We start from the raw sequence: 22,571 nt of genomic DNA on the forward strand, positions 1-22,571 counted from the left end.
ATATCCATGCATTATAATTGTATTTGTTTAAAAAAAAAAAAAACACAAAAAAACAGGAGTGTGGAAATTTAAAAGAAAAATCTACTTGTCCACGGGACTAAAGTAGTAACCCAATCCACTTGTCCTTCAAGACAAGTTACTTGTCCTGAAGCACAAAATAATTTTAAGTAGAAATACTGGGGCCCTTATCTAGTCTGTCCCTTCCTCTGTCCTCCCTCATAGTATGTAGTGTGTGTGTGTGTGTGTGTGTGTGTGTGTGTGTGTGGTATGTGATGACTGTGCGTAATGTGTGGGTATTTTGTTGGTTGTGTGTAATGTGGGGATGGGGAGTTGTTGGTTTGTGGGGATGCAGACTGTGGGTAGTGTGTGTTTGGGCTAGGTGTACTATGTGTGACCTTGTTTGTTGTGAGTGCCCTTTGTTTTTCTTTCCTCCTGCTTACCTCTCTAGCAAGAAGGGGTGCTATGTTCCCCGGTTGCCCAGTGGAGGTTAAAATACCCTGGTGGTCAAGCAGGATTAAAATTTGCCAGTGACCCAGTGAGGCTTTTTTTTTTATAGAGGGAGGGGTGAGCACTAGGGTCTGAGGAGTTAGTAAGCACTAGGATGGGGTGGAGGAAGGAGGAAGCAGTAAGCAGTGTGGCAGAACCACTACTTATTCTGATGTTTTCCCCCTACTATTGTGTGTTCCCCTTTGTATTTCGTGTGCTGTGCCTTGCTCTCTGTTCGGGAGCGTACGAACAGAACCTATTCGGCTCAAGAACTGGGACCACCCAGTGCCCCATTAGAATGTTCACACCAATCAATTTGAATGTTCGCAACAGTAACATAAGTAGTGTTCCCCTGAATGGCCGCCATTTCGTATAGACGAACACTAACCGGGGGAGCATTCGTATCCCGAAAGGAGACGCTGCCCTTGCATGATTTCGCACATTAACCTCGCTAACGGAGCCGGGTCGGGGATATGTGCTGTTGTAGGGAGTCCTGAGGTTGGTTGGGACACTTTTGGGGAACTGGCTACTTTGGCAGGCTTTTCTGTGCCTGGGAGACAAAGGAACAGAATCTTTTCCTGCGCCTTGGCTCCTGGGCACAGAGGATCCTGGAATGAAGGCCCCCTGTTGTTTGGGATGAAGACCCCTTGCATGGGGATATGCATAAAAGCGGAGTGTGGCTCAATAAAATTGTGTCCCAGAGCTGTGTCTCGTCCAGTTACTGGGGGGGAAATGGATGCCTGCTTGTTGTAAGGGTTCTTAAGTGGCTAAAGGAAGGTATTAGCAGAGGTAACCGGTCGGCATAATCAGAGTCCCCTACAAGCAGATTACAAATTCTAATGCTAGACCTGATGCTGTACCCAGCCGACTGTAGTAGGAGGACAGATCAGGCAGGAGGTAGAGCAGCCCAGACGCCCTTGTGTGGGAGTCTTTGGTTTGCTCCTCCTTTGGTTGCGCTTGAATTACTCCCTTGCGGCCTGGTGCTCATTAGTGAGTGCAAGACTGTGAGAGAGAGCTAACTGTGGTTTACACCTAATGGAGGTGACAACCCGAGATGGTCTGGCCGTTTGTCACTGTACTAGCCCTGCGGCTTGCCCATTACAGGACTAAAGGGTTAAGAAAATCTTCCTGCCCGGCTCCTAGAACTACCTGCCAGGCTCCTGGAACTACCAGCCTGGGTAACGGCCAATAGGAATTCCACATCCCTGGATAATATGCATTATTTGCTGTTTGTTCTCATCTGAGGCAAATATGCTAAACAACTCAACGTTCAGATGGTATGGTGGAAACACAAAAGTCACAAACTGCTCCTTAACCTAGAGCCCTGTTTATTATGCTCTATATATGCAAGTTAGTATTCTGCACTTTTTCCACTACTTGGAAATAATGCATTCACAAAGGTACACTATATACATAGTTACATAGGCTGAAAAGAGACATATGTCCATCAAGTTCAGCCTTTCTCACATCTGTTTTTTTAATGTTAATCCCAAAGAAAGAACCCCCCCCTCCCAGTTTGAAGCACACAAACTATTTAAAATTCCTAATTGACCCCAGACTTTCAGTCATCTTTATCCTTTGATCAAAAAGCAATTGCCCCACAATTTTAAAATTATTTCCATGAACATTATGTTTTTGCTAGTATGCATTCAGTTGCTGTTTAAACATCTGTACCGACTCTGATAAAACCACTTCCTCAGGCAGAAGAATTCTACATCCTTATTGTTCTTACTGTAAAAAAAAACAACTTTAATTTGCCTTAGACTAAATCTAGTCTAGTCTAAACGCGAGACCTTGTGTCTTATGTATAGTCCTGTTTGTGAATAGATTTCCAGACAATGGTTAGTATTGGCCCTGGATATATATGTTATTAAATCCCCTCTGAGGCGCCGTTTTTCTAAACTAAAGCGGTTTCAATTTGTTAAACTTTCTTCATAGCTAAAATGTTCCATTCCTTTTATTAATTTTGTAGCCTGTCTCTGCACTTTTTCTAGTGCCGTAATATCCTTGTTTAGAACAGGAGCCAAAAATTGCACAGCATATTTGAGATGTGGTCTTACCAGTGATTTTATAAAGAGGCAAAATGATATTCTCATCTCGAGAATTAATTCCCCTGTTTATAGACGACAATACCTCACTGGCCTTAGCCACTGCTCATTGACATTGCACATTATTGCCTAGTCTGTTGTCTATAACAATTCCCAAATCCTTCGTGTGTGTTGCTATCCCTAATTCACTACCATTGAACTTGTGCATGCTTTACCCCAAAGTGCATAACTTTGTATTTTTCTACATTAAATTTCATCTGCCATTTGAGTTGCCAAATCTATCTAAATCCCTCTGCAGCAAAGTAAAATCTTCCTCACATTCTATTACTTTACAGTTTTGAGTCATCTGCAAACACTGAAACATGACTTTCAATGCTTATTTTAAGATGATTTATAAATATGTTAAATAGAAGCTGTCACGAACGCACCCTACTTCAAGAGTGTGCGTGATGTAGTTATGGAGGTAAAAGGGTTAAAATTCACTATTTGTCTGCACTAGACCGGAAATAATGATAAAATCCCACTTAACCATAATACCGTATATACTCGAGTATAAGCCGAGTTTTTCTTTTTTTTGTAAATCTTTTTATTTGTTTACGGTACAGTTACAGAAATGTTAGGCTCGCAGGCCAACATGGAAGTCAATTGGGAAGGTACATTTCAGATTTGGTAACAAACATTTGATCATAATATAACATTCTGTGTAGTGTTGCTTAATTACCTTATTGCATTATGATTCTTTTGTTTTTATTTATTTTTTTATAGAAGTATAGAAAAACATATGTATGGAGAAGATAACAGGAAATGTAGGCTCGCAGGCCTTCAGTAGAAACACTCGTAGCTTCAATACATGTCCACATCTTATATTTCTCTGCCTATAAGTTACCAGTATTTCAACATATTGTTCATGTTTATACCATCGGTATGCATAAGAGATATTAATTTCTGTAAGTATATAGTGGAATTACGTCGAGACGTTGTTCTACTGTAGCGTGTGTGGGTAAGCATAGATACCGTGCTCCCACGGTTAGGGTACGTCATATCGTGTTTGGGTACCTATTTTCCTCCGGGTAGAATATACATGACAGTATCTATGTTAGATGTCTTTTAGTTAGTGAGAGGGATCACAGTGTTGTTAAGCGATATGGAAGGTAGAGTGGAGTAGTGTTTGTGTCAATGTCCCCCTCCATGTCCCTGCGGTGCAGCCCCCATGGCAAGCAAATTCCAGGGCCAAGTGAGAGACGACGTGTCTCACTTGGGTCACGTGTCCCCAGTGTCAAATTATGTGTGTGGGAGATTACAACATAAGCCTAACGTTGAGGTTGCTATTCTCGGGGATATACCCTTAATATTAAGGTGTTCATGTTTCCGGTAGTGTTATCGTGCGGTGTTATGTTTCAATTCCCGTCCTCTTGTCCCCCGCCCTTGCGCTGCGCATGGGTTTTTTATTGTCCTCTAGCTTTGTATATGAACCATGGCTGCCATATCTCCGCGTGCCTGGCCTCTCGACTCGTTAGAGATGCCTGCAGTGCTTCCGCCAGTTGTATGTCTCTGACCCTTTGGTGCCATTCCTCAACCGTGGGGGCCTCGGTACGTTTCCAATACACAGGGATAAGGGCCTTGGCTGCGTTCAATAGGTGGCGGTGTATGGACTTCTTATATCCAGATATGGACTGAGAAGTGATATGGAGGAGGGCCAGTTCTTTGGACCACTCCGTGTCATCCCCCAGGATTGTCTTGATTTCTGATCGGATTCGTTCCCAGTATGGTATAATGATTCTGCAGTCCCACCACAGGTGTATCACCATCCCTCTTTCCTCCTGACATCTCCAACAGAGAATATTCTGGGGACACCGCAGGGAATATTCTGTGTAGGGTGACTGGTGTTCTGTACCACATGGAGATCAATTTATAATTGACCTCTTGGTAGTGGGAGCTGGAGGAGCTCTTGTGCTGCCACAGGAGCACTGTGTCCCACTTCGACGGCGATATGGGTTCTCCTAGTTGGTCTTCCCATCGTCTTTTGAAGGTGTGATTATTTGTGGCGGATCCCACCAGTAGGTGTTGGTAGAGTTGTGAGACTGCCTTGTCGAGCGTGGCTCCTCGGTGGCATAGGTCCTCAAACCAGGTGAGGTCTCTATGCAGTCGTTCTCTGTGTGGGAGCGATTCGTAGTAGTATGTTAGCTGCATATGTCGGAGGGACGCCATTGGCGTATTAGGTCTATTGACCAGTAACGCGCGTAGGGGTTGTATCGTTCCCTCCTTGAGCACTGTGTAAATCGGAATGTATTCTCTCTCCTCTAGGAATATCCAGGCCCTGGCCGGGATGCCCCCCCCTTATATCTGGGTTAGGGGTAATGGGGATCAGGGGGCTAGGGATCCTTATATTTCCCCATGTCATCAATGTCTGTGCCACTGGGTTCCCCGTTCCACCGCCTTTGTGACGTCCCGATCCCCTATGCCACACCGCTTTTGAGTCTCCTCTGTCCAGAGTTACCCATTGCTTTGGGGGGTTAGCTGCGTGCCATTCTAGAATTCGTTGCATCGTGGCGGCTTGATGGTACCGCTTGAAGTCTGGGAATGCCAGACCTCCCCCTATTCTAGCTAGGCAAAGAATTTCGTGTCGTAGTCTGGATCTTTCTCCTCTCCATACATATCATATGATTGCCGATTTCAGGGTGGAAAAGAAGGTTGTCGGCGGCGCCAATGGTATTGTCTGAAACAGGTAAAGGATCCTCGGTAGCACATTCATCTTAAGTACGGCAATTCGGCCGTGCCATGTGATATGCGGGTATCTCCATTTGTCGAGGTCTAGGGCTACCTGCTGAAGGATGTTTGCAAAGTTATGTCGGTAAAGCTCTTGTGGGTTCGTAGTTATCCATATGCCTAGGTATTTCATCTTCCCCACGCACCATCGGAACGGGAAGGTGGCCCCTAGTTCCGTGTATTCTTCTGTCTGGAAGGTTATATTAAGTACTTCACATTTCGATAGGTTTAGTTTGAATCCTGAGATTCTTCCAAATTTTTCAAATTCTAGGAGCAGGCATGGGATCGTGATCCTTGGATTAGATATAAAGAAGAGAAGGTCGTCCGCGTAAGCGGCCACTTTGTGTTCCGTGTCCTTCCATGTGTATCCCGTGATATCTGGGTTCTATCGGACCGCCCGCAGCAACGGTTCCAGTGTCATTGCGAACAGGAGCGGTGATAGGGGGCACCCCTGTCTTGTTCCATTGTTGATCACAAAGCTGGGTGTTAGGGCCCCATTCACTCGGACCGTTGCGCGAGGCGAGTCGTACAGGGCTGATATCCACGTCAGCATGTTGTGTCCAATTCCCATGGCCCATAACGTGTCCAACATGTATGACCAGTTGACACGGTCGAACGCTTTTTTAGCATCCGTGGAAAGTAATACGATCTTATCCCGTGTCTCCCGAATTCTGTGTTGTAAGGAGAAGAGGTGCAGGGTACTGTCCCGGGCTTCTCTCCCTGGTATGAACCCTGCCTGATCCGCGTGGATCAGACTCGGTAGCACGCGTTGTATCCTGGTTGCAAGCACTTTCGTAAGCAGCTTCGTATCCACGTTTAGCAGGGATATGGGCCGATAGCTTCTGCACTGTTCGGGGTCCTTCACGGGTTTGAGTAGGACTGTAATGGTAGCTGCTAGAGATTCCGGTCCAAGTCGTCGTCCCCCAGTGATGGAGTTGACCGCTGTCGTCAGCCTAGGTAAGAGGATGGAAGAGAAGCGTTTGTAATATCCTGTGGAGAAACTATCTGGTCCCGGCGCTTTGCCCACTTTGGTGCGTTTCAGAGCCGCGGTCATCTCCTCGATACTAATCGGTTCGTCTAGTGCGTTTGCCGCTTCTTTTGTTACCTGCTTGCCTACATTGTTACGTAGGTAGTCTTGAATAGGCGTGGTGTCACATTGCGTCGGCGGTGTAGCTCCGGGGTCAGAGTGTACAGGGTGTGATAGTATCGACAGAATTAATTTGCGATGTCCTCTGGAAATTGGGACGCGTTCCCCGTCGGCAGGCGTATTTTATGCACCCGTGTGCGAGGGGTATCGCCTTTCAGGATTTGCCACGCTTGTTTGCGTGGATATAGAAGAAGTTTTTTGAGTGTTGTAGAGATCGATGGTGTCGTCTCGTGATAAGGTCTCTTAATCGGTGTCGGGCATCTGTTAAATCCTTTTGTAGGTCGGCAAGTTGGGTTCTTTGTACTGGAGTTCTAGTCTTGAAATGGTTCCGTATAGGTCTGGCATTTCCCTCAGAATTGCCTTTTTTCTGCGGGAGGCAATTTTGATGAGTGTGCCATGGATGGTGCTCTTGTGGGCTTCCCATAGTGTGATTGGTGAGGTGCATGCTACGTAGTTTTCCTGGAAGTAGAGGTCGAGAGCTTGTGTGATTTCCCCCTTCACCTCGGGATCCTAAAGCAAGGACTCATTCAGGCGCCAAGTCCATTGCGCCGGTGTAACCGCTGGCGGTTCCCTTATTTACCACTATAATGTCTTAAAGCATAGAACTTAGTAGGGCTAACCATACAGATATCTTAGCCATAATTTTATATAGTTAGTAAGAGATCCTCTATTTACATATATAAATAATTGAGAATACAATATAAAATAAGGATTGTCTTGGAAGCAATAGATTTGTCTTTGAGATATTTATTATATAAAAATATAAATATAGACATATAAAATCCATTATAGCAGAGTTTATAAGATGAAATTAAATGCTTGCAAATATCATTAATAGGTTAACATACCCTTCTGAACATGTCATTATGTCAGCCTCTCTGTCATTTTAAGATGGAGCAGCGTCTGTCTCCAAGTCTCTCCTCTGTGTGTTAACATTTAAAAGTACACTTATTTATACCTTAAGTGTCGTCATTTTAGAGTCACCATAGTTCATATATGAAAAAGTACCTTGTCTACTTTAAATCAATTTAGGACCTCCCTTAATTTGGCAAAGATACAAGGCAATAACTAAAGGGTGCATACGTCATGGAAATTTCTGGACCTGGGGAACTTCCACCAACTTGGGACAAGATGGCTTCCCAAAGTCTGAATAGCTTATCTGTTGTCTATACTAAGACGCAAGTGCACAGTCGTGGGAGATTCCCGGATTTGGGGAAGTTCCATTAACTTGGGGTTACCACAGTATATTGTGTACTGAAAGAGTCTTGAAACTTGTTTATGCGTTATTGTTATTGTAATTCGTCTGGGACAAAATGGCGCAAACATATTATGCACTGAGGTTATTGCTTAAAGAAACATCTATAAAAAACAACATGTTCCATTTCTAACACCTTGTCAGTTTGCAATATCTCTTAAAGACAAAGTACACAGTTTAAGAAATACAACATTTCATTCTAAAACTTGTAATATTTGCATTTGCCCATAACACCGGTTTGAACAGTGGCGATTCTAATTCCACCGTTACCGGGCCGTGGTCCGACCACGTGGTGGGGTCTATAGTGACCTTCCGTAATCGTGACAGTCCTTCCTGTTGAAGTAGTATGTAGTCGATCCGCGAATAGCGGTTGTGAAGTGCGGAGTAATAAGTGTAGTCTTTGGTATCCGGGTAGAGCGCTCTCCAGCAGTCCACTAGCCCCAGGTCGCCCATTGACTTAAGTATTGAATGGAGGCTAGATTGTGGTATATAGCTGCGCCCTGTAGATGTGTCTATTTGAGGATCTACGGGGGTGTTAAGGTCCCCCCCAAGGATGAGTGTGCCCTCCGAGAATCCCCGCAACTTGCTCAGTGTCCCCGGATGAAACGTGCCTGATTCCTGTTGGGCACATATACGGACGCTAAAGTGTATGTTTTATCTGCGATGGTGCCTTTTAGGAAGAGAAATCTCCCTTTAAAACTACTTTAAAATCCAGTTCGGCCGCAAGTAAAATTGCAACGCCAGCTCTACGGGCCGTGGCGTGGTTGCCAAAGGAGTTTTTGGGATAGTGTCGATTTTGAAGTTTAGGTGCGGAACCCTCGAGGAAGTGGGTCTCCTGTAGTAATGCCACTGAAATTCGCTTTTTACGTAATTCTCGGAGTAGATGAGTGCGTCGTTCTGGAACATTCAGACCCCGACAATTGAGGGTCATGACATTTAGCGGGGCACTGAGGTACGCCATGGTCACACCACCAGTTGGGCCCGGTCACGCGGAGATACCAACACCTGTCCCTCATAATTATCAACGAGTCTTGTCGCGTCTCCGTGCGGTCTCCCTGTGGTCAGCTCGCTGCGTGGGGGTGGCGTGTTATGCTGTGTTATCCCTTTACGTACACAGGAGTCCCTACCCGTAGCTTATGTAGTGGTAGTCCGTGAGGCTTGTGTGTTTGTGGACCTGTCAGGATCGGGACAGGGATCCAACACGCAGAGTACAAAGAGGTGGTAGGTACGTATACCGGACCTTAGAATGGCCGGACTAACGTAAGGAGTAAGCAAAGAATGGTCAAGAGACAAGCCGAGGTCGAGGGAACGAGAGAGCAGGTAAACGAGAGACAAGCCGGGTCAAAAGGGTAACAGAGGTAAGCAGAGTAGAATAAACAAGCCGGATCAGAACCAAAGAGTAAAATAGAGGTAAGAGCGCTGAGTGACTAGACTAGCTAGAACCACGACAGGGCAATGAACCAATACACAAAACCTCATTATATACCCTGGTTCCAAATAGATGATCACGCCCCCGACGAGTCCTGATTCGAGCTCAGGACTGATTGACAGGTCGGAACGGCTAATCGTCATGACGTCGGCTACTAGAGCCGCGTCATAAAAGGGGGCGGATCAGAGGCGTCCGGCGTGTAAACGGCCGAAATGACCGCGAGGAACGAGATTGTCAGTTCCTCTGAGAGGACGGAATTCTCAGTATCTCACCTCCTCTGAGGTAGAGACAACAGGTACCCTGACAGGACCTCTGTGTGTCGTCTAGGTATATTATGTTGGGAGCGAGTAGGGTGTCAGGTTTGGTGAATTCGCCTGTATGTGGGGCGCACCACAGGACAAGGGAGAGGTTGTCACCGGTATGTCAAGGGTAGAGTGTAAAGTGTAGGGTGAGTATAGTGGGGAGAATAAAAAAATGGGGACTATTGGAAATCCCCGATTAGGGGAAGGGAAAGTGTTCATCTCGGTCCCCCTTCAAGGGAAGGAGGATATAGCCGTGCGACGGCGGAGGTTGCCCAGGCTTACCCCAGTAAGCAGACCGGGATGTCGGCCTCCGGGGATCTCCGCCGTGTTATTCTATGCACGACCTGTAATAGGGGTTAGCGGCTCCGCCCCGATCCGGTACGGACCCAAAGTGTGAGTGTGGTAGTTGGATTATATCATCTAACTCCTCTCCGCCAGCACCACAGCCTAGTGCTGTGTAGAGTACATGGGAAGTCATGAAACAGTAAAGCATAAATAACAACATATAGACAATTCAACATGGTAACATTAGTAAAGTCTGTCTGCTCCCCCACCCCCTCTCCTCCCGTCCCAGAGCTATCCCCGCAATTGAGTGATAGTTAACGAGTATCAGGCACTGCATACAAATTACAATCACTTGCATCACATCCATATGTATATGTATAAGTTATAAGTGATTACACCCCCCCTCCTCTATCGTATTTTGTTAGTGTGAACTGTGTATGACCCATCCGTATCCCAGGTGTATCCCTCTTTCCATCTGTCTGGGATATGTCTACTTGTGGAGGCTAGGGGACAATGTATTGTGTTCCTCCCTCCTCCGTCTATGGTTGTGCAGAGTCAGTATTATAGTTGGTTACCCTTCCGAGCCCTCTTTCTACACTTATGTCGTGGTGCGAAGAATAGTACGTGGCAGAGACATGTGTCCCATCTAGTGGGTGTACCGTGGCTTTACAGAGGGAGATATTGCAAAGCTATGGTCGCGATATAATCCTTGAGAGGTGTGCGCTGTGTGTAGCCTGCGTGATGATAACACGACTGTTAGTAGGTTAATAAATTGTACACCCAGTGTTGTGTGTGCGAGTGTGACACCTTGTACCGTTAGTCCATCGTGAGCAGCTCTCGATGAGATGGTGCAGTGTGGGAGTTCAGTTTTTTTGTTCGATGTAAAGGTGTATGTCTCTTTCGGTGAAGTCCTGTTCTGTAGGTGTGTATACATTCACGTGGGGATGGGACTCCTCCCTAGCTGAGTCCACCTTCCAAGAGCTGTCTCGGGGTACCGTTCAATATGCGTATCACAGTGTCCACATCTTCTTTAGTCGGCGGGTTCTGTGTTCTTGGCATGAGATATGTTACTTATCGTCCCCTCTCAGGCGTCTGCGTAGACGCAGAGCAATTTCTATCCAGATCTGGTGACTTGGCATAAGGAAGGGATGTTACTATATTTCTGTGAGTGGGGTAATCCCCTACGGCTCTGGGTTCTGTAGGTAGCCTATGTATTATTCTTGATGTTGATGGAGTGGTAGAGGATGTGGGCACTCAGGCGGGTGCGGGGACCGGGATGGGTATCCAGGGGGCAGTGGGTATACGCATTACTCTGGTGCCTCTGGGTTGTTGCGTCTGCGTCTTGCTAGGCCTTGAGGTGATCCACCTCCTCGACTCCGTGGCGCTCCCCTTTGTTGTTGGGGTCTTCCTCCCAGGGGGCCTAGGACCCAGTCCGGGACCGAGATATTCGGTAAGTCCAGTTCTTCAAGGAATCTTGGGATCTCTTCTGGCCATCGGATGGAGGCCCAACCATTTTGGTGCCGGGCCATCAAGGCAAAGGGGAAGCCCCACCTGTATGTGATATTCCGTTCTTGTAAGGCTGTCGTGATAGGTTTCAGCGCCCTCCTGGCCTCTAAGGTGATGGGCGAAAGGTCATTGAATATGGAGATCAATGCCCCTCGGTAGTTCCAGGTAGGCTGAGCTCGGGCTGCCTTCATGATGGCGCCTTTATCACGAAACGAGCTGAGGCAGCATATGATATCTCTCGGGCTGTCATCTAGTGATCTGGGGCGCAATGCTCTGTGTGCACGGTCGTATTTGAAGGTGTGTGGGGCGTGCTCACCCATGATCAGACGGAAGAGGTCGTTCAGGGTATGTTCTATATTTTTTTCCCCTTCAATTTCAGGGACTCCGCGTACCCTGATATTGCATCTTCGCCCCCTGTTGTCTAAGTCCTCCACGGTTCTTCTCATGTGCAACAGCATTTCCCCCTGCCGTGCAAGGGCTGTGTCGGTCGCCAGCAGTCTTGTGGTCTGGGCCTTCTGGGTGCGCTCAATGCCTTGAATGCGGCCTGCTTGGGCTGTAACTTCAGTTCGGATGCCTGCTATTTCAGCACGTAATGCATTTTGTATGGATGTGGTGTGTATCAAGAGGTCCGCTTTCGTTGCCATGGCTGCGGCTATTGTGCGGATCTCTTCCCCAATTCCTTCCAGTGTAGTGCCACGAGGTCTGCCGGGGGAAGATGCTGTCGGCGCCATGTTGGATCCACTCGCCTCCCCGCTCATTGCAGTGTGAGTTTGGAGGAAGCCGTCCATCGGTCCGTGAAATTGTCCGGACTGGGAGTCCCTCAGGGTCTGGGGGGTATCGGTGCGGTGATGCAGTCCCATGTGTGCTGAGAAACGCTGATTTTAAGGCTGTGTTGTGTGCTGGCGGAGCGGAGCTCACACTCTATGCGTCCATCTCGGCCAGAGCTCAGACCACGCCCCCCCTAAGCCGAGTTTTTCAGCACATTTTTTGTGCTGAAAAACCCCAACTCGACTTATACTCGAGTCAATGTCTGTATTATGGCAACTTACATTGCCATAATACAGACAAGGGGCTGTGTAGGAGGGGGGCTGGCAGAGCGTTTACTTACCTCTCCTGCAGCTCCTGTCAGCTCCCTTCTCCTCCGCGCTGGTCCGGTCAGCTCCCAGTGTAAGTCTCGCGAGAGCCGCGGGGTCATAGCGCGGCCGCAAGACTGACACTGGGACTTGCAGAGGGAGCTGACCGGACCGGCGCGGAGGAGAAGGGAGCTGACAGGAGCTGCAGGAGAGGTAAGTAAACACTCTGCCAGCCCCCCTCCACTGAACTGCCAATGCCACTGGACCACCAGGGAGTGAGAGCCCCCCTCCCTGCCATGTGTCAAGCAGGGAGGGGGGACGAAAAAAATAATAAAAATAAAATAATATTTTAAAAAATAATAATAATAATATAACAAAAAAAAATTAAAATAATAATAAAAATGCCCACCCTCCACCAAGGATCTGCAACACAAACACTGCATCACACACACACACACTGCATCAGACACACACTCTGCACTCATACACACACTGCATTCACACACACACACTGCATTCATTATATAAACACACACTGTAAATAAATATTCAATTAATATAATTTCTTTAGGATCTATTTTTATTTAGAAATTTACCAGTAGCTGCTGCATTTCCCACCCTAGTCTTATACTCGAGTCAATAAGTTTTCCTAGTTTTTTGGGGTAAAATTAGGGGCCTTGGCTTATATTCGGGTCGGCTTATACTCGAGTATATACAGTAATATAAATATTACTATTTTGACGCTGCCACCACCAAGACAATTTTATAAATGCCTTGGTCCCCCAGGTAACTTTATGATAAAAACCCACCAAATACAACTTAACACAATAATTAAGCAATTGCAAAACACTAATTAGTCTCTTCAGGTAACGTGATTATTTACCAGACAAAGGCAGAACTTATTAAAGGAATATTTATTATGAGCAAAAAATAGTCACAGTGCATACAAAAATATACATGACAATCAAATTAGTTACACCAACAACAGATAAAAACAAAAGGGATAAAATAACAGAAGTCCTAATCACTTACTCAGGTTTTCAAAGTAAAACTTCTGTCCAGGGGGTCTCTGGCAAGGAACATGGTAACTCACTCAAAATTAGATTTTGGCCCCAAGCAAGTACAATACATATCTCAGAATCATTGCATATATACCCTGCGGATTACCAAGCCTGGGCCAAAAGGTAGAGATAATGCGTACCTATGGAGATAAGTGACCACCCCCTTGTGTTCCAGACAAACATCAATCCAAATAGAAACTTTTCTTCTATCTCCTTGCCAGAGAAATAATAGTTGCATCTCTGAATTTGTTACCATTTCTCCATTCCATAGATATGTCACACTTCTTACTTGTGATCCAATATAGCGGACATCACATTCCTGCCCAACAGCGTAAGTTAAGCAACTCATGTTTAGGCTTGATTAGACGATTGTGCTTGTCTCATTTTAAATATAATAAAAATAAGGCTTAATTATTATTCTGTGGGTAAGTATTCATTTTTCTTTTGGATATGATGTAGCGGAACCCTGTTGTGGCTGCCCCTTACTGTATTGTTGATTGCCCTCACCTACCCTACCTTGGCCCTAAAGACAAATACTGTTCCTGGCCCTTGGATTACCTCAGGGCAGTCAAAGGTTGCTGGAAGGGAGAATAAATTCAGCTTCCAACACACATTAACCAGAGGTGTGCCCATGCAGAGGAGTATATGGCTCAATTACCATGTTTTATACTGTATCACAAGAAAAATAAAAAAACTTTAATATAGAAATACATATAGACAACAAAAAACAGTGAAAGACAAGGAAAAACAGTGCTGCCCTCTGGGGGTCTAGGTCGTAGATGGAGTCTAAATAGTATAGTGCAATAAGTTATGGCAAATGCCTAGTGTCAATAGGTTATCAAAATTTATCTAAATACTGGAGGAGGAAGTCACTCCTCTATATATTGGAGATAATAGGGTCAAAAAAAGAAATGTCTACCTATAGAGTGAGTGCATCTGATATGGACAGGTGCTGCTAGTAGTAGGGGCAGCCCTGAAATAGTATATGAATCAGAATGCACATCCCTCTTGGTTATGCCTATAATCTAAGCTGTTTGCTTATAAACAATAATCCGTATATTAGAGTCAGGTAGAGAAGGCAACGCCAGATCAATAGGTATGTTAATAGACAAATTAACTCTCAACCTGAAGTGCCAAATATCTCACACCTGAAATACGTGTGTCTGTGGCCACTGTGGCAAAGAGTCCAAAGGCAGCGAAAAACAGCCGCTAATTTGTGGACTTTAGTCCATATAGTAGAGTCAGGTAAAGAAGGCAACTCCAAATTGATGAATATGTTAATAGTTTGAGTTAACTCTCAATTTTAGAAGTGCCCAGTATCTTATACCTAAGACAAATTTTCAGTAGCCACAGTGGCAACCAGTAAATAACACCCAAAAAGCCACCCTTATAAGAAGTGGCTAAAGCAGTGTCCAAAAAGCTAAAATGCAGCTTAGAAAACCTTATTTAGATAGTAATAGGGAAAGTAGACTTATTGAAAGTCCCTAGATCTCCTATCTCATAGCATTGTAAGGTCGGCAAAGGGCAAAAGAAAACCCTAATACACCTGTCTAATAGTAAGTGCTAACTGAACCCTATTGAACACTAATGGTCCCAAAATAGGAACTGACTAGACCATCCATCACGACCCACAACCCGTGAAAATAACCCCAAAAGTGAAGATAAAAAAGCTAACTAGGAGCCTAAGTTTGGCGTCCTTGCTGACGCGCGTTTCGGCGCTATGTGGCGCCTTTATCAAAAGCAGAAGAATACCTGGACCCCGCCGGGCTTTTTAAACGGTGGGGCCCCGCCCATCCGTGTACGTCATGCGGCCAATCGTGAGCCGCCACGGAGCTAAGAGGGGAGGGGCTACCGTCCGACAGAATCGGATAGGATAGTATGTCCGAGGGGGGCATGTAGCAGCGAACAGGATCGCTGTATCAAGCAGTGGTTTATGTTAACCCCTGAAGTCCCTAGTTATGAGCGGCGGAAAGTACATATTAAAGTAACAACAGATACAGGACGTGTATCTATATTGTATTGAAGCAAGTATGTACTTAAGGGCCAAATAGGGATGAAATAAAGAGTAGAACACAGTCTCTCAACCTAAATAGGTATAGAAGGTAGGGGCAATAAGGTATTCATGGCGCCCTAAAGATGGACTGTTGCTACGTTTTCTAAGAAATTAAAGATGTACATATTAGAAAACATGGGGAGTATAATGAGCTGGGTAGCCTACCAATGAAAAATGTGTAACTTATAACGTATTATGCATAGATGGTATATGCTGGGTCATTTTCACAGAATTGAAAAATGTATAATATCCTGATTACTGGATGTATTACAGTCATATAATTTGTAAGGTCATATTTACAAAAAAATATCCTGTTTGATGGATATTTACACTCATGTAGTTTGTAGGATCAGTCAACTTTATTAGCTATTTACAGAGAAGTGAATAGTATTTACAAAAAAAATCCATATTTACAGAGGATAATATTAGTAAGTCCTGTTTACTGGATATTTTTTTTTTGTCAATCTTTCTTTTATTGAGGCAAGGGTTAAATGGGGTACAGAAGGAAGAGGAGGGGATGCATAGCAAAAATACATAGTGGGATCATTGTAGCACAGTAATACATCTCCTACGCTTAGGGGCCTCATTATTTTTTATTAAGTACGCTTTCCATATAGTTAAGATCAGGCGTAAAATAGTAGTGAGAAAGGTAGCTTAGGGCTTTACGGTGATACCGTCAACAATAAAGTAAAGAGGAACAAGCGTGTAACTGGTGAGTAACATATGGCATACAATCTATGCGTAGTATGGCAAGGAAACAACAGAGGTAAACAGGCTATGGGGCCCGCGTCCTAGCTAAACAGGTATTCTGAGCTGGTGGCAGGCTGGTCAGGCATGGATCATTACTACACAGGTTTATGTATATCTACAGAGTAGAAGGAGAGGCCTAGACAATCAAGCTGAACAAATAGAAAAGGTGACCTAAGACTGTTTTGGTTGCATGCATCGTTCAACAATTGGTACAGGCTATATACTAAAGGTATTTTCGATATACAAATATATTTAGTCAGTGCTGGAGGTCTAGTCTAGGTATTGTATACTGGTAAACGAGAGCTTAAGACTCATTAGTATTATGATCAGTGTGTATCTGTTGTTAATATGTAAAAGAAGGTAAACACTGCATGTTTAAGCACCATACTGCTAATAAGTCAATAAATGAGGTATTGTCCGAGAGAGTCCAGTCTTGCCTCCCCTGTGAGGTCAGCAGGAGTAGCGTACATACAGTTCGATATGCTCAGCCTATGCCGGCTCTGAGTGCTGGCTGGACTGGTCTGGTTTCGTGTTCGGGATGGTGCCTTAGTGAGTCGTCCTCTCCGGCAATTCCCGACGAGGATCGCCATCCCTGTCCGCTGTCTGTGAGGGGCTGCATGCGTTGAGTGCGGGGGGGGGTGTGGGGGCGGTCGAGTCTCCCCTTGGCCCCAGGCTCCGTGTGGGGTCTGCATCCTGGTTCCACGAACTCGGGTGCCACAAGAGGCCGAGTTCTTCCCTGTGAGGGCGCTTCGGATAGCCCCGGTGGTTCGTCGCCGCCAGCGGCGGTTAGGCTTCCGGCGGTGTGGTTGATGCCGTGGAGGTGGCCTCCGGATGACCCCAGGCCCGGGAGGGCGGTCGGTACTAGTTATAGGCGCTGAGGGGTATGTGGTGCCCGTAGGAGGCCCTTTCCGCCTCCGTTTCCCCGACCCACATTCTGTACCTTCGCTGTGTACTTGGGGTGCTGCAAAGATACTGTCCAGCTTTTCCATGAATTGTTGGAATATTAAATCCAGGCTTGTGGCTTGTGCGGTTTCAGGAATTATCAGGCTAGGGACTTCGGCAGAGTTGCTAGGCCCGGTGCGTCCGGAGCCCAGGCCCGGGTGGGCAGGTGCCTTCCGTATAGCCCTGTGTGTCGCTTCGGTGGGGACCGGGATAACCCCCGCCGGTCCATAGGGGGGGGAACGGGGTTTCCAGTTTTGCCTCGCCGTGTATGTCTGCAGTGGGGGAGCGGCCGTCTCTCCCACCGCTACCATGCTTGTAGGCCGCAAACTTGCGCTGGACGGGTCCGAATCACAGAACCACTTGCGTGGTATCATCATGTCGGTCTCGATGTCCCCTGTCGTTTGGGAGCACCGGGACTCCAGTTTACTGCCTCCGGTGGACGATAATCGGCTTTAGGCGAGTTGGTCAGCGGGAGCAGCAGCAACATGCGTCTGCTCCCTTCAGCAGTCAGGCCCCGCCCCCCTGTTTACTGGATATTAACAGTCATATAGTTATAATGGTTATTTACAAATATATACAGAGATGTTTATAGAGATGTGGTATTGCCAAGAAAAGTTCCAACGTTACAAAAAACTATTGAAAAATTGTATTAGAGAAAAGGAGAAAAGGAAAACCCTTCATTCAGGCCTTGAGGGCTCAAAATCTTAAGTTGGTAAATCCAAAAGCATTCCCTCTGTCTAAGGAATTTGTCATAATTTCCTCGTCTGGGATTTCGTTTGACTAGTTCCAACCTGCAAAAACGCAACCCTTTTGGGTTGCTATCGTAATATTCACGAATATGTCTTGAGATAGGGCTATCAGTCAAGTTCTTACATGATCTGATATGCTCCTGTATCCGTTTCTTAAAGGGACGGAATGTCTTGCCCACATATTTTTTATTGCATTCACAAGTCAAAAGATAGACAATGCCTGCTGTATTGCAGTTAAAGAAGGAGGTTAAATTGAATTCCACCTTCTCTAAACTGTCTTTCACTTTTTTTGAGTCTTTTTTTATGAATTTGCAAGAGATGCATCTTCCACAGCCGAAGGTTCCCACTAGTGGGGTCTGAAGCCATGTTCTGGGAGATGGTACAGTTTTCAGGTGACTGGGGGCTAAAAGGTCTCGTAGATTCTTTCCTCTACGAGCTGTGATGGTAACATTTGGAGCTAGCACCTCCTGTAAGTGTAAGTCACTCGTTAGCAGAGGCCAGAAGCGACCTAGGGAATTTTTTATGTTTTCCCAACCTGCGTCATAGGTGGCAATCAGACGTATAGTCCCCTTGGGTTCTTCCGATGGTTTCTGGATATTCTCACAGATCAAATTCTTACGGTCCGAATCCAGGGCTCTCTTATATGCTTGTTTTAGGCATCTATTAGGATACCCTAAGATACGACCTAGACCCCCAGAGGGCAGCACTGTTTTTCCTCGTCTTTCACTGTTTTTTGTTGTCTATATGTATTTCTATATTAATTTTTTTTTATTTTTCTTGTGATACAGTATAAAACATGGTAATTGAGCCATATACTCCTCTGCATGGGCACACCTCTGGTTAATGTGTGTTGGAAGCTGAATTTATTCTCCCTTCCAGCAACCTTTGACATCTGGGGATCCTTTTTTGATTCACTGCTCTGGGTTATGCCCATTTCGTTGCCCATCTAGTCCTATTTGTGACTTCAGGGTTGGACGTCGTCTAACCCTTTAGCCATTTTCTTCTATATTATTTCTACCTCAGGGCAGTGTTGCTACTTTAAATGGGCACTTCGGATACCGTCGAAGTGCCGAAGTAATCGTCGAAGTCGTCGAAGTGCACGGCATCGAACAAAGGACCACGTGGCGGCGGCCATTTTAACTTCGAACACCGCCGACCCGTACCATCGACTCCACTTCGACACTTCGACTAACGTCGAAGTACCGGCCACACTTCAAACGGGACTTAGCCGTTTTTATGCCAGAAATTGACCGACCGCACAGCTCAAATCTATGGAACTGTTTTGGGCAGGAAAATGTGCTTGCGGTCGGTCATAAAGGGACCTCCAACTAACTATTGATCTACTGGAGGGATTGGGACAATTTTTGAGAGTATTACTAATTGAAGTCTGCTGATTACGAAAATGCATGTTTTATGTTTGTAGCACATAAAGTTATAGATATTGTGCAAAAGTTATGTTTGAAACTGTATAATAAGTGGATTATCTCTCAGGCTAAGGGGAGGGGATGTGTGGGTTGCATATGGATACTATTGGTTGTTTTATGCCTCCCCCTGGGTGTGGCCTGTATGTGTACATTTGTAATAAAAGGCAGGCTGGATGTGCCAGCCAGCAGTTCTGCTCCTGAAACTGTGTGTCGTCCAGTTATTGGGATTGCTGTTGGGATACTGCTGTATTACTTTACCTGCTGGAAACATTGCCTGTGGATTTATCATCACCTTGTTCTTGAGCCTCACTGGGATCCCTAGTGGAGAATAGCTGTGAGATATCGGCTCTCCGCTACATATGACACTGGAACTCAAGGGTTTTCTTGAAGGCTAATGATCATTACCATATCAAAGAAATTAACTCATCAATTAAGAGGTACAGGCCATATGGTTGAAGTCCGTTTACATTGGAACCAGACATCCAGGCATCTCAAGTGTCGAATTTCACGCCTTACAGGGCCTTTGATTAATCAAAGGATCTATCCATGTTGTAAACCAACTGCCCCCTTTCACATACAATTGACATTATCCCTCCTGTCATCTGACTGCTACCAAGTGGCCAATTCATATATGCACTACACAAATTACATTAAATGGCAATATTCTATTGTGCAACAATGAATTATGCACCCTTGGCATGACAGAAGCGGTCCCAGAACAGAGGGACACCACTTACTACTTTTGTCCAGTTGGAACATTTACCATTAATGACAACTCTCTATACTCTGGTTTTAAGCCAATGTTCTACCCAAGAACAAGAAATTTAATCTAGACCAATTTCTTTAAATTTGAACACTAACCTATTGTGTGGAACCGTATCAAACGCCTTGGCAAAATCCAAGTAGATCACATCCACTGCAACACAGTACTCATGGGTGAATACCGTCAGGCCCTGGAGCTTTGTTTATATTAACTTTCTTTAGTTGCTGTCTTGAATCACCCAATCACAAATTTTCTGCAAGTTTTTTGCAGCAATCATTTGCATATCTCTAGCTATACGTTAATATATAAATGGCAATAATAGTAATATATATTGAGGAGAAATTGTTCTTTAAAATTTCTGTATTTTCCTAGTCTTCGTTAACTAACACTCCTATCCCAGTTTTCAGTGTACCTATACTTTCATTTTTTTGTTTTTTAGAATTTACGTACTTACTACTCTTTGGCAATCACTTCATCATTTTGTAGTTTAGCAAATCTAATCGTCTTTTTGCAAGCATTATTGGATTCCTCATATCTTTTATAGGATGCCTCTGATTTTATGCTTTAAATTGCCCTATTTTTATTTTTAATTTCTTGATTTACTTTCCCACTAAGCCACATTAATTTCAATTTGTTTCTTTTATAGTTATTACCCAATGGTACATACTGAGAAATGTACCTTTCTAATATTTGTTTGAAGATATTCAAATTATCCTCAGGGTTTTTTTTCACTAAAGAGTTAATGCCTGTCAATATATAGTAAAGCTACCTTTATCTTATTGAAATTGACTTTTTTTAAATTGTTTTTTTTTGTTTGTTTTTTTAATATTTTTATTTAGACTTCTTCAACACTAATACAAACAAATCAGTCCAGTCCAATTCATTGCATTATTAAATTTAAAATTATTAAATTTGAAATCTGACTGAACAGATGGATAAATCACAAATATAAATACAAATTGTTTGAAAAATTTCCAAGTTAACAAAACAAAGCACATTGTGGAGTGCTAGCGGGTCAATCGGAGATACATTTATTGGTTTCTGGATTCATCAAGGATTTTTAATTTTTTTTCTTAAAACATGTTGTTTCCTGACTTTTATAAGAGATACCTTTTTAAGCTGGGTTAAAATATGGGCCCACGGGGGGCGGAGCTAGCAACTCAACACGAACAGACGCCATTTCTAACAGCTCCCACAACCGTCAGACAAAATCCACAAAATATCCCGAAACCCTGAACCCATCTAACCACAACACTAACGACAACGGCAGCAGCTCACCGTACTGCATCCATCGATGCCGTTCTTTCAGCCACAGAAGCTGCAGAAGCGGAAAATCAAGACCGGGGCCTACCACGCACCATCGAGCCTGGACCTCGAGGAAATCCTGTGCGGACACCTGGCGAAACACACCAGCCAGATACACCCGCATCCCACTGACTCATTGGATCATACTCCGGCAATGGGACGCCGCTCTCAGAGACAGCAAGGTACTGGGGACAGAGATATAGGGGTCATGTTCCAGAAGCCCAACAATCCCCCGCCGGCACCCGCGGCATTACCGCCGGAACACAACCAGGCACCGCTCCACACATGGCAGAGCCCAGATCACCCGGGTAGCTCCCACAGTGCCCAACCTAGGGAGGCACCCAGGGCAACAGGACAGGGGCCTGAAACGCAAAGGCAACCCACCACCCAGACAGTGCTGGAACAGCCAGAAGGCCCAGACGCTCGGGAAGGACCCAAGGGGAGGCCCCCAATACCCCTGCAAACCCAACCGCATACAGCCCAGCCAACAGAACCCAATAGGATCCCAGCGACAAAGCAGGACATAGCGGACCTACTGCATGAAATGCGGCAGCTGCATGCAGCGGATCTGGACTTGCTCAAAATGGAGATAACTGCGGTCGCAGCACGCACACAGACCTCAGAAGGAGACATAATAGAACTAAAGCAAGAAGTCCAAGGCCTAAAAGGCGCCCTGCAACTGCTGCAAAATTCCCAGGCCATGCTACTTACTAGGGCAGACCAGGCAGAAGACCGCCACAGGCGGGCGAATATTAAGATAAGGGGAATACCCGAAACTATTGGCTCCACGGAACTCCCCCACTACATGAGACGGCTCACCGCCTCCATCATGTCACACACTCAAACTAAGAAAATCACCTTTGAAGGCATATTTCGTATACCCAAGCCGAGGCAAGCACCACAGGGGGCACCGCAAGACGTCATCGCCCGCTGCCACTCAACCGCTGACAAAATTCAAATAATGACAGCGGTCAGGGGTAAAACCCCGCTAAACTTCGAGGGTGCCCAACTCACTTTCTACCAAGATGTCACCCACACCACACTCTTATGGCGCAGATCGCTGGGCCCGGTGACCAACCACCTACGCACCATGGGCATCGAATACCGGTGGGCACTACCACGCACTCTACTAATCACTAAAGATGGGACCACTAAGAGACTATCCACGCTGCAAGACGCTACCTCATACCTCCTCAACCTGGGGATTCCCATGCCGAATTCGGAGGC

The 22,571-nt window shown here is 45.4% G+C and overlaps 2 protein-coding genes across 4 annotated transcripts in view; both read left to right on the forward strand.

The window, feature by feature from the left end:
- Positions 1-22,571, forward strand: part of CCDC86 (coiled-coil domain containing 86) — a 248,143-nt gene that overhangs the window by 100,367 nt on the left and 125,205 nt on the right. The window lies entirely within an intron of this gene.
- Positions 1-22,571, forward strand: part of LOC134575655 (uncharacterized) — a 185,474-nt gene that overhangs the window by 70,809 nt on the left and 92,094 nt on the right. The window lies entirely within an intron of this gene.

Source organism: Pelobates fuscus, chromosome 10 (genome assembly GCF_036172605.1).
Source record: "Pelobates fuscus isolate aPelFus1 chromosome 10, aPelFus1.pri, whole genome shotgun sequence".
Lineage (NCBI taxonomy): Eukaryota > Metazoa > Chordata > Amphibia > Anura > Pelobatidae > Pelobates > Pelobates fuscus.